This window comes from Rosa chinensis, chromosome 5 (assembly GCF_002994745.2).
Source record: "Rosa chinensis cultivar Old Blush chromosome 5, RchiOBHm-V2, whole genome shotgun sequence".
In the NCBI taxonomy this organism is placed as follows: Eukaryota; Viridiplantae; Streptophyta; class Magnoliopsida; order Rosales; family Rosaceae; genus Rosa; species Rosa chinensis.
The window spans coordinates 45,231,128-45,243,637 of NC_037092.1; positions in this window are offsets into that span (position 1 = coordinate 45,231,128).

Consider the following 12,510-nt stretch of genomic DNA (forward strand, 5'->3'; position numbering starts at 1 on the left):
CCCTCTTTTGGCTCAGGGAGCCAGATCTACCCCCACTCAGACTGTTGGTCAGTCCTCTGCTGGCGGATCGACTAGAGGTGCCCGCACCAGCTCGGTAGGCCGAGCTAGTTCTCAGCAAGGCAGGGCTCAGCGAGGTCGTCCTGTGACACATGCTAGATTGCACGCCATGACTCAGCAGGAGGGCCGTGATTCACCGAAGGTCATTGTTGGTACGTTGTTTATCTTTAATCAACCTGCTTTAACCTTAATTGATCCTGGTGCGACGCACTCTTTCATGTTAAGTAGATTCGCCTGTTTTGTAAATGTGCCATCATCACTCCTTATTGGCGAGTGGTATGTTTATTTACTTGTGGGAGAAGCACTTAAGATAGATTGGGTTTTTAATGGTTGTGGTGTAATGGTTGACGGTTTTTGCCTGGAGACCAACCTAATTCCTCTAGATCTTGTTGAGTTTGATGTAATTCTGGGGATGGAATTTCTGGAGACACATGGTGCTTTGGTTGATTGCTTCCATAAAGAAGTAGTGTTTCGAAGTTCAGGAAAACCGGAAATCACTTTCCGTGGTGAGAGGAACATTCTCTCCTCTTGCCTGATTTCGGCCATTACAGCTGGAAAGCTTTTGAATAAAGGTTGTCAGGCTTACTTGGCTCACATTGTGGATACAAAGAGGGAGGTGTTGAACATTGAGGATATTCCTGTGGTCAGGAAGTTGCCGGATGTGTTTCCTGATGAACTACCTGGTTTGCCTCCAAAAAGAGAAATAGACTTTACCATTGAATTGCTTCCGGGTACTACACCAATATATCAGGCACCTTATAGAATGGCCCCAACCGAGTTGAAAGAGTTGAAGACCCAGTTACAGGAATTGTTGGATAAAGGTTTCATTCGGCCAAGTGTGTCCCCTTGGGGTGCTCCGGTGCTTTTTGTTAAGAAAAAGGATGGCACTTTGAGATTGTGTATTGATTATAGAAAATTGAATAAGGTCACAGTGAAGAACAAGTATCCATTACCACGGATTGATGATTTACTTGATCAATTACGGGGTGCCAAAGTCTTTTCTAAGATTGATTTGAGGACAGGTTACCACCAGTTACGGATAAGAGAGTCCGATGTACCCAAGACCGCTTTCCGATCATGTTATGGTCATTATGAGTTTGTGGTGATGCCTTTTGGATTAACCAATGCTCCTGCAGCCTTTATGGATCTCATGAATCGAGTATTCCGCCAATACTTGGACAGTTTCGTGATCGTGTTTATTGATGACATTCTGGTTTACTCCAAGAGTGATGAGCTTCATATTAAACATTTGAAGCTTGTACTTCGGACTTTGAGGGAGGCTAGACTATATGCCAAGTTGAGTAAGTGTGAATTCTGGCTTAACAGCATTGGATTCTTGGGTCATGTGGTGTCAGCTGAAGGTATTAGTGTGGATCCTCAAAAGGTGGAAGCGGTTTTGAATTGGGGAAGACCCACCACCGTGACGGAAATTCGAAGTTTTTTGGGTTTAGCCGGTTATTATCGGCGGTTCGTGCAGGATTTCTCTAGACTTGCAGCCCCCCTCACTAAATTGACCAGGAAGGGTGCTAAATTTGTTTGGTCGGAGGAGTGTGAACAAAGTTTCCAAGAACTCAAAGAATGTTTAACTCGTGCCCCAGTTCTGGCATTGCCTGATGATAGCGAGGAGTATGTGATTTACAGTGATGCCTCAAGACAAGGTTTAGGTTGTGTGTTGATGCAGCATGGAAATGTGATTGCTTACGCATCTAGGCAGTTGAAACCTCACGAAATGAACTACCCGACTCATGACCTTGAGCTTGCTGCTGTAGTCTTGGCACTTAAGCTATGGAGACACTATCTTTATGGAGCACGATGCCAGATTTTCACGGATCACAAAAGTCTCCAGTATCTGCTTAACCAAAGGGACTTAAATTTGAGGCAAAGGAGGTGGTTAGAGTTGATTAAGGACTATGATTGCACTATCGAGTACCATCCAGGAAGGGCCAATGTGGTAGCTGATGCACTTAGCCGAAAGCCCTCTAGCTCTTTAGCCCATTTGAAGGCAGTTCGAGTTCCTTTACTCTATGAATTGCGATCTACGGGAGTTAATTTGACGATTGAGAATGGGTCTGGAGCATTGATAGCTAGCTTCCATGTGAGGCCGAATCTCATTGATAAAGTACGGGAGACACAAGATGAAAATGAATATCTAAGACAATTAAAAGAAGCAGTAAGTGATGGCACTAGAACGGATTTTATTCTCCGAAGAGATGGAGCCTTAATGTTTGAGAATAGAATATGTGTACCTAATCTTCCTGATATTAAACGAGAAATTTTGGATGAGGCTCATAGTTCTGCTTACGCTATGCATCCCGGCGGGACAAAAATGTACCGAACTTTAAAACCATATTATTGGTGGCGAAATATGAAAAGGGAAATTGCAGCGTATGTGAGTAGGTGCTTGATATGCCAACAGGTAAAAGCAGAAAGACAGAAACCTTCAGGATTGCTACAGCCGTTGCCTATTCCGGAGTGGAAGTGGGAGCACATCACCATGGATTTTGTTTCAGGTCTTCCTCGAACTCGCAATGGTCATGATAGTATTTGGGTGATTGTGGATCGACTCACCAAGTCTGCTCATTTCTTACCTGTTAACAAGACTTATGGGATGAACAAGCTGGCGGAACTTTATGTTAATGAAATCGTGAAACTTCATGGACCACCCGTTTCCATTGTCTCTAATCGAGATCCTCGTTTCACCTCAAAATTTTGGAAGAGTCTGCATGAGGCTTTAGGTACTGGATTAAGTTTTAGCACGGCATTTCATCCACAGACTGATGGGCAATCTGAGAGAACTATCCAAACTTTGGAAGACATGTTGAGATCCTGTGTTATGCAATTTAAAGGAAGTTGGGATAGCCATCTGGCATTGATTGAGTTCGCTTACAATAATAGCTATCATTCCAGTATTGACATGGCTCCTTACGAAGCTCTCTATGGAAGACAGTGCCGTACTCCCTTATGTTGGAATGAAGTGGGAGAAAGAAAGCTCATAGGTCCAGAGATTGTGCGGATTACCACCGAAAAAGTTAAGTTGATCAAAGAGAAACTCAGGGCAGCTCAGAGTAGACAAAAGAGTTATGCGGATAACCGCAGGAAAGACTTGGAATTTCAAAAGGGTGATTGGGTGTTCTTGAAATTGTCCCCTTGGAAGGGCGTTGTAAGATTTGGAAAGCGGGGGAAGCTTAGTCCTCGATTCATTGGACCTTTTACGATTAAAGAGCGAGTTGGCCCAGTTGCATACAAATTAATACTACCTCCGAGGTTATCCAAGATCCATGATGTCTTCCACGTGTCCCTGCTCCGTAAGTATATTGCTGATCCCTCTCATGTCCTAGAAGAACAGCCCATTCATTTGAAGGAGGATCTTACTTATGAGGAGGAACCGATCTAGATACTCGACAGAAGGGAGCAGGTCCTTAGAAACAAAACAATACCTTTAGTTAAAGTACTGTGGAGTAATCATTTGGTGGAGGAAGCTACTTGGGAACCGGAAGATCTAATGAGACGACAGTACCCCCCATCTGTTCTGACAGGTATGTAAATTTCGAGGACGAAATTTTTTGTAGGGGGGGTGAATTGTTACACCCCACATCTGATATACCCTTTTTACTGAGTTACATGAAATTCTTTATGGTTACCGTTCGCGGTTATAATTTTAACGTTTAGGGGGTGGTTAAAAATTGACTTTTTATGAGTTAATAATTTGAGAAAATTTCCTTCATGAAAGTTGTAGAGGATGTTAAACCGAGCGCGTGCATATGTGGTACGTAAAAATCGGAGTTCGTATGTGAAAGTTATAGCTTAAAATGTGAAAGTTACTGTTCATGGTAACAAAAATATAAATATGGAAAGTTACCACTGTAGGTTTCCATTTTCGGAAACCCGGTAACTCTCCCTCTCTCTTCTCCCCCGACCTCTTCCCCTTTCGGCCCGAACTGGTTTACCTCCGATTTCTCCCTCCTCCGGCCGACCCACGACGGGATCCGGCTACCCCAGTCTCGTCTCCTCCCCCTTGACACATTGGCGGTGGTGTTTTGTGAAGATTTGGCCGGAGAAACTTGATTTCGCGCCGGGAAGGTAATGGTTTCAGTTTGCGATTTTTGCCAATTTCTGGCGATTCCGGCCTTCTCCGGTCACCAGACAGGCGTCGAAGGTCGGGTTTTTGCTGGAGATGATTTCCCCTAAGGTCTTGCTTCTCAATTTGCAGTGTGGAGGTCGAATCGATCGAACCCGATCCTAGGGTTCTTGAATTTTTCTGGAAAATTTTCACTGGCTTAATTGGAGCTCTTCCAGGTAATATTGGCACTTGTTGTAGTTGAGAAAGAGATTAGGCATGTTGAGTAGGAGGTGCTGCCAAAATTTGGTGGCCATTGGTGGTGGTTGGCCGGAGGCGCGTGGCCCCACGCGCGGCCACTGTGGGTGGCGCGTGGAGCTGCAATTTATTTTCTATTTTGGCTCCATAAATCCCTTAACGATTGTAGAAGTTTATACATGAAGTTTGGTGGAAATCGGAGGAATTACGAATTGAGTTTAATTGATTAATTAACGATTTACGTGAATTTGATCGCCGGAATTCTTTCGAATTCACTCTAGAATTTATTTATCGATGAATGGATATTGATGGATTATTGTTGATGGATTTATTGTGAATTAAGGAGTTGGATTTGGAAGGGGGGGGGGACGTTATGAATTTCAATTTCTAATTATCGTAAAGTTAATTATCGTCCTATAAATGTATTTTTACGAGTGCTATTCGTACAGGACGAGAGGAGTCTTCGTACGAGGAAAATACCGAGCGACGTCAGGATTGAGCATATATTGTGAGTGGACTTTTATTTTTCAAAGAATGATGCATGCATTTATTTAATTGATTCTGAGCTTATAATTTGTTTATAGTATTAATTTCCCGAGTATATGGTTAATTTCAGGAAGGGTTTGGTTATTTGAATATTTGAAGGTTTTATGGCATGCGGGGTCACGTCATTGGATTATGCTTATTTTCCTTTATTTATTTATCTCCGATGGGATTTCCGGATTTATACTATTTATATTTTATTTATACTCGGTGATTTGTGATTTTTAATGAGATTTCGATGGAGTAAATCTTTATACTTATTTATCTCCTATTTATTTCGAACTTTAGATTATCTTGGCGTGTGGGACACGTCATGCGAAATTCTTTTACGGGATATGGGGAAGCTTTATGTATTTGTGGTTTTACTTGGTTTTCGGGTTTCTTATTCCATACTTAGGGTGACTACTATCATTGCTAACATTGATCTTCCGCCTTTGTGGCGAGGTGATGGGATCACCGAAGCCATCCGCCTTTGTGGCGCTGGTTATTGTCTTTGTGACAGTAATTCTAAAGCCCAGTATCCTATCGCTACACATAGTGGCGTAAGGGTATATTACGGGAGTAATGGGAGTACTTTAGCCTGGGAGGCTATCACCCGAGCCTGGGTGGCTCACTCGTATGGCTATCATCTTCCCCTACTCTTTATACTATTTTCGACTAGCGGGGCTAGTCCGATTTATTTTAGCCAGCGGGGCTGGTTCTATTTCTTTGAGTATCGGAGTTTCAACCTTTTCTTTTATTCGTTTGTGACTAGCGGGGCTAGTCGGCTTTCATGAGTGGGACTCCTTTTGTTTTATTTTCGTTAATCATTGCATGCATCGGGAATTTTAAAGAAATAAATATGGGAAAGTATAAAATCCATTTGGTTTAAAAATCTTTTATTTTTGTCCACTCACGCTAACGTTTTTATGTACTTTCCCCTGGGCCCTTCGGTTTCAAATGCCCAGTTTTCAGTGTTGCTGCTCGGCGTTCTGAAGTGAGCCATAGTGACCGCATCCGCTTCCGTCATCATATTTTGTAGGTTATTTATTTAGCCTACTGTACTCTATGTTAAACTTATATTCCTAGAATGCTCTGATTACTAAGGGATGTGTGACCCAAACTTGTTTGAATTATATTTGACGTCTATGACCTAACTTTGGTGATTGTAGTAACTTGTACCTTTGGAGATTATGTTTGATGTTGTTAGCTTTGAGATGGGATTGGTGGAATTTGGGAGCAGGGTGGCTCCAGGAGTTGTGGTTGGATTATTAGAAGTGAATTTTGTTTTCCGCAGGATTTTGGGTTATCCATTTTAAGGGAGGTTATGCCGAAATTTTTGGTAAATCTCCTTTAAAGGTGGGCCCGCAGGGCCACTTCGGATTCCAGGGTGGTATTCGGGGTGGGTCTTGTCAGTTTGCCCCTAAATGCATAAAGCTTAGAGTTTAGGTAACTAATCAAGCAAACCAATCCTATATCTAGGTAATTTTAGCTCATTACCCTCACATGCACACATCGTGTGCTTTCATGTTTTTTTTTTTTTTTTTTTTTTGCGCCTAAAGTTAATCAATCTCTTAGCAAAAACTTCATGTCATGGCAAACACATTAACTCAAATTAATTAGGTCTAAGTAATTGCATTCAACTTTTGATTTTGCATGTGAAGGTGGCAACATGAATTTCATCAAATCATAAACAAAACTTCAATTACAAGCAAGTTGGGTAGGGCTTTCAACTGTAGCCCCAACAAGTTCACTACTTACTCATAACTAAATAAACAAGTTTTAACATACTACAATACATCAAGTAATTAAAGAGAGGTAGAGAGTGAGAAGTGACTTTTGATAATGAAGATAGGTCTCCCATGTCATGGTGTGATGTTGTGGTGGTTGTCTCTTCTTCCTTACTCCTCAAGCTTCTTAATGCTAGAGAGATGATGAATCCTTGAGTAGCTAGTGATCAATGGTTCGTAGTGTTGAGGTGGTTGTGGAATTAATGGGTGGTAGAAGTAGTGGTGATGGAGTTTGGTGTTTGGAATTTAATGGATCGAGGTGGAGTTGTAGAGAGAAGATGGAGCTAAAGTGAAGTGTGAATAGATGAATGGTTGAAGAGATAATGAAGATAAGGTCTTCAGCCTCTTTTTGATAAGCTATTATATCCTTTTGGTCCCAAGATGTGAAAGAGATGCTCTTATACCCTTGATCCCCCAAATGGTCTCAAACTTGCAAGGTGACAAAAGGACAAGGTGTAGGGAGATGTTTGAATTTCAAATGGTGGGAGATTCTCATAACCAAGGTCCTACTTGGCTGGACTAAGGGTCCTCCATGAGTGGCGGTTCACGGGAAAAGTTCGTTGGAAAATTGATATGCATTTTTCGCCCAAATTCCATATATTATTCTCCTAGCTTCAAATCTCCGCATTTCAAGGCCCATTTGATCATTTTCTTCTCAATGAATGGTTTTCTACAAATAAAAGGAAATTGATCAAAGAAGGTAAAATAGCATGGAAGAGAAATCAATTTCTATAGTTTAGGGGCACAATTGCATAAGTAATTTGTGACTCAACAAATGCTACATACATGATGAAGTTGATTGGGAAGTTTCTTTCAGTTTTCCTCTTAGTTTCTCAAATTATTGATTAATGGGAAAAGAAGTAGAATATGTCTTAACTAGTACTAGTTGATAAGTGTAGTTCCCTACATTGAGCTTTAGTTCTTTCTTAAGTTTGAAACTTTACTGTGAGATGCTCTTGACATTTTCTTTGCCTTTTCATTTGTGCAAACCTCTTTTGGATACCTTCTACTTGTCTTGGAATAGAAATGCATCAAGAGGACCGCCTAAAATTTTAATCTGTAGTATTCCTATACATTTTTTTTGCTGAAGTTTATATGGTTTTATTAGTATTTTGTGACCTTCCAGTTTAAATTCTTGTAATTTTATGAATGGCTTGTGCAAAATGATGTTAGTACTTTAGTCACTCAAATTAGAGACTTGGATAGGAAGAATGCATAACTGCAAGTGCAAAACAAAAATTTGGCTTCCATGGTAGGTTGTTTGTTTATGTGGTTGTTTGTTTCTTTCCCATTTTTCACTTTAGGATGGGGTTTGGTTGCCTGATTATATCGTCGTCCTTGAGAGTGAGAACCATTGCAGCTCTACCGATCTCCAAAAGCCAGTTGAATTGGACAGGAAGGCATGTGCAATTTTTCGACAGCCTGATCTAACACAAGAGTGGTTCTATCCATACCTCCATAGTTGATATCTAGACCTCCTTTGAAATTTTTTATCCTCAAACTTCCAACTTTGTCCATCTTATGTTTTTTCTCTTTTCACCTCTACAACACATCACCCATGTCCCATCTTCCTTGAACCACATGAATCTCATATTCAAACACAAGATATAGATCTGAAAAGTTTAGCCATTGAAAACACAAAATTATACAATGAATTAGCCAATATTATCCTTGAAGAACTGGTAGTTAAGAGCATATTGCACTATATATATGACAAAACTAAACAGATAAAATTGAAATCTAAGAAAGTAAAAAGATACTTTTGAAAGAGTAGATTAAAGCACTGAATTAAGACAAAAAATTAACATTGAATCATCAATTCCAATTTTGAATTTTCAAATTAGATTATCCACTAAAAGAAATGAACACAATCAAATCAAGATTTATATGAATTGACATGAACACAATGAAATTAAAAATTCATATAAATGTACACAAACACAATCAATTGAAAACACTAACTCTAGGAGAGTGGATCGATCGAGGAGGTGTAGGTTGAGCATAGTTGTTTGTTTTAAATGGGATAGTGTTTGTAGTTTTTTTGTTTAGGGTTAAAAGAGAAATATTAAAAGTTCAAAAAGTTAGGAGTTCCAAATGCTAACTTTAGAGGTATGAATAGAAGCACTCCTAACACAAATTAAGAGTGGAACAAGAAGGCATGTGCAATGAGAAGGAACTAAAGGCTGATATTCTTATCCTTATGAGTGATGTGGAGAGTCTCTACATGCAATGGGCCTCCAAGTGACACTAATTCGGAGCTTATTCAAACATACATAAAGGAGGGGCATCAAGGCACAATCACTTTTAAAGAATAATCAAGAGTGGGGCAAGGGGGAATGACAACAAAATTAAAGGATGCTATTGATGTAGCTTCTGGTGGCATCCCTATTGTCATCACAAGGTGTTGTTCAAGACTTGGTTGGTTACATTTTATGAAATTTTGTTAGAAAACTAGTTTGCTGATGGAATGACTTTGTTGGCTATATGGATGAATGTTTTGGATGTTTACATCAGTGAATATGTTTTGGATGTTTACATCAGTGAATGTGTTTTGGATATGTTGTCATTTGGACCGTATATGCAGAATATAGGTGTTGTGAATATCTCTCAGACCATTCTATTCCAACTAAAAACTATTGTCCAAATTTATCACCATAAAATGCCTAGCAAAAACAGATGTACGGGCCATCTAACGATAATAAGGACTAAAAGAATAAGAAAGCAATAGTACAGCAAAACAACAAACAATAGTTTTTTGAAGAAACCTATTGTATTAAAAATGGATAGACAATAGCATTTTTTTATTTTTTTTTAAGGAATCTGTGTAAGAGCTAACTTAGTGCCCTTACCCGAATTTATTAATAAACAAGAAAAAAAATACATAGCCAGGGTGGCTAGACCAAACATTGCCAAGAGAAGGTACAAAATTGCAAAGTACAGATGATAATTCCCAAGGAGTTGGGAGTATGATAATTCCCAAGGAGTTGGGAGTATAAAAGATCCTTGAGAATCGGGGTACGTTCTAGGCCAAGACCGCTTCCAAAACAAACCTAGTACTAAAAAACAAGAAAATGAGGCACTCCTTATCTTTTCTGATTGTTCCACTCATAAAAATAAGGTAACCCTTCCACTATGGAAAACGATAATTTGAAAAACCCAAATAATCTTGTAGAAACTTGTGGAGCTCACTAGGAGGATTATCACACCAAGTAAATGTCACATTTAAGATTCTCAGATTTGCCATCCTGTCAGCTACAATATTACCTTCTCTATAAATATGACTAAATCGAAAATTCATTTGGCGTACTTTAGAGAGACAATTGCGCCAACGAACTCTTAAATTCCATGGAGGAGAAAAAGTCCTAGAAGAGAAGCAAGCTACCACACTAATAGAATCACTTTCCAACCATAAATAGAATTAGCCTCTAGCAAAGGTAATTTCGATAGCCAAAATAATAGCATAAAGTTCAGAATAAAAGGAAGAATTACAGCCAAGTGACTGATAAAAACTCCCTTTAAAAAACCACCTGAGACATCTTGAAACACACCCCCACAAGCTGCAGGGCCTGAACTGCCTTTTGCCAAACCGTCAGCATTTACTTTGACCCAAAGAAAAATTGGCCATTTCCAAAAAACATGGTGAACTTTGGGAGCGTTATCATGATGAGGAGCAACTCACTACTACAAAAATTGAATCAGACGACACATTATAGTTTTCCGTCGTCTGATTGATTTTTATTTTTTTGTACGTCATTTTTATAAAATCCGTGGTCTGATATGGAATTATGAATTAGTTCAGAAGACGTTTAAGGACAGAACTGTTGTATGACCCTAAAAAAATTGAGCGGCAAGTTTTCCACCATGTCAGTGGTGCCAAACCCCAACTCAAATCCCAAATTTCCCCCCAACATGTATTGATCATACGATGAGAAATAATAAAACTGTGGTGTGATTAATATGTTTGATAGAAATGAGGGAGATTTCCCACCACCATTTTTCTCCAACTCCCCAAAGAGGGAAATCAAATTGATAGGAGACAAACCCCAAATTTAAAATGGTTGCATTCATACCACATTTTTGTTATATTCTGTTGTGTGAGTCTTTATCCAAATTGATAGGGCTTGTGTAAATTAATATAGGCCGGGATTTGAAACCCAACACTGAGCAAAACGATAACAAAAAATCCAAAGCTCCTCACTTTCTCCGCAACGCCTCACTCTCGCTCGACACAAACCCAAAAACCAAAACCCAAAGCTCCTCACTCTCTCGACAGACTCTCCCAAAAACCAAAACCTACAACCATCACCGCCTGCACTTCAACCATATCAGCTCTCTGTTCTATATCGACACCAAATCCATCGGATCCAAATCCTAAACCTCTCTCCTCTCTCCCTCTATCTTCTACACCTATACACCAAATCCATCATATGGAAACCTTAGACCTCTCTCCGACAACCAAACCAGTTTCCACATCTACCTAATCTGTAAGGAGCCTCCCCAGCCCCAAAGATGACGTCGTCACCAGCGTCCAAACTCTCTTGGCTCAAATCGAGCCTTCACTTTCTAGCACCAACGGGTAAACAGTTTATATGATTTCTCTTCTTTTCGATTTTGACCTAAATTTTTGATTTTCTGAATTTTGATTTCTGATGCGATTTTTTTCAGGGACCAAGAGGGATTTCAGCACTACAAGCACTCCCCAAACGCGCCATAGCAACCCCTCTCCAAAAGCACCGTGCATGGCTTGAAACGTCGTAGTCTTTTTCCAAGCTAGCTTTTGTAAATTTTTGCGGTGATGGTTCTGTAGATAGCTTGAAGATGAAGGGTTTGTTTGTGATAAAGGCAATGGATGTGGAGGGTTCCAGAACCGTGAATTTGAATGGGCACGCTGGGGATTCAGGTAGTTTTTGAATATGATCTAGCTATGGGTTTGGGGTTTAATTTTCTTTCTTAGTGGAGGTGAAGGCCATAAGAGAAGATTGCCTCCCGGTATTGTAGTTTACTGTCTGACTTCTTCGAGCAAGGAAGAGAGGAAACAGATTTATAATGTTATTGTATCATGGTGTTCATATTCTCAGAGTTTTATTTAGCGCTGTGTATTGTATTTTTTTGACTTCTACAAAGATTTAGAGTTTGATTTATTTTCCAAGCTACCTTCTATCCAGGTCTATGTGAACCAATCTCTCAAGGCGGATTGGGCTTAGATATTGTGTCAATCTTTCTGTGTCAGAGATGTGGTCATCTTTCCTTGAGAATGGCCCAGACCATGATTGGAGCATGAGTTAGGTTGTTGTATATTTGATTGTCATACATTGAGTGGACATTCATAATGTTAATAGTCTTTTTTCCTTGATTTACACTTTCCCCATTCCATTAAGTGGACATTCATTATGTTCAACCCACTCTGCAGATTGTGAGTACATTAATGGACAACAAAAATTATGCCTGTTTTTTATCCCTATTTTTTAATTGCATATATGTGCATTATATTATGGTTTTATATCAGTCTTTATGTGGTATGCAGGTAATCCTTAGATTGCAGCAGAGGACTAAGAGAAGCTACTGCTACTTAAGTGGCAGGTTCTAAATCTAGCCTTGCAAGTTATCTTTGCTTTCTAGAGGTATTTTCCCTTACAAAGTAGATTTCTCTGTTAACATTGACACCTGTAGCATAGAGTTAGTACCTTATGCTCAATTCAAACAAATGAATATCTACCCTGACACGTTCTATTTCAAGCCAACACCCATACAGAGTTTTCAAAATGCAACAAGTCTTGTTATGGTTGAACAGATAATGATGCTTGTGCATATTTTACCTGAAATCCT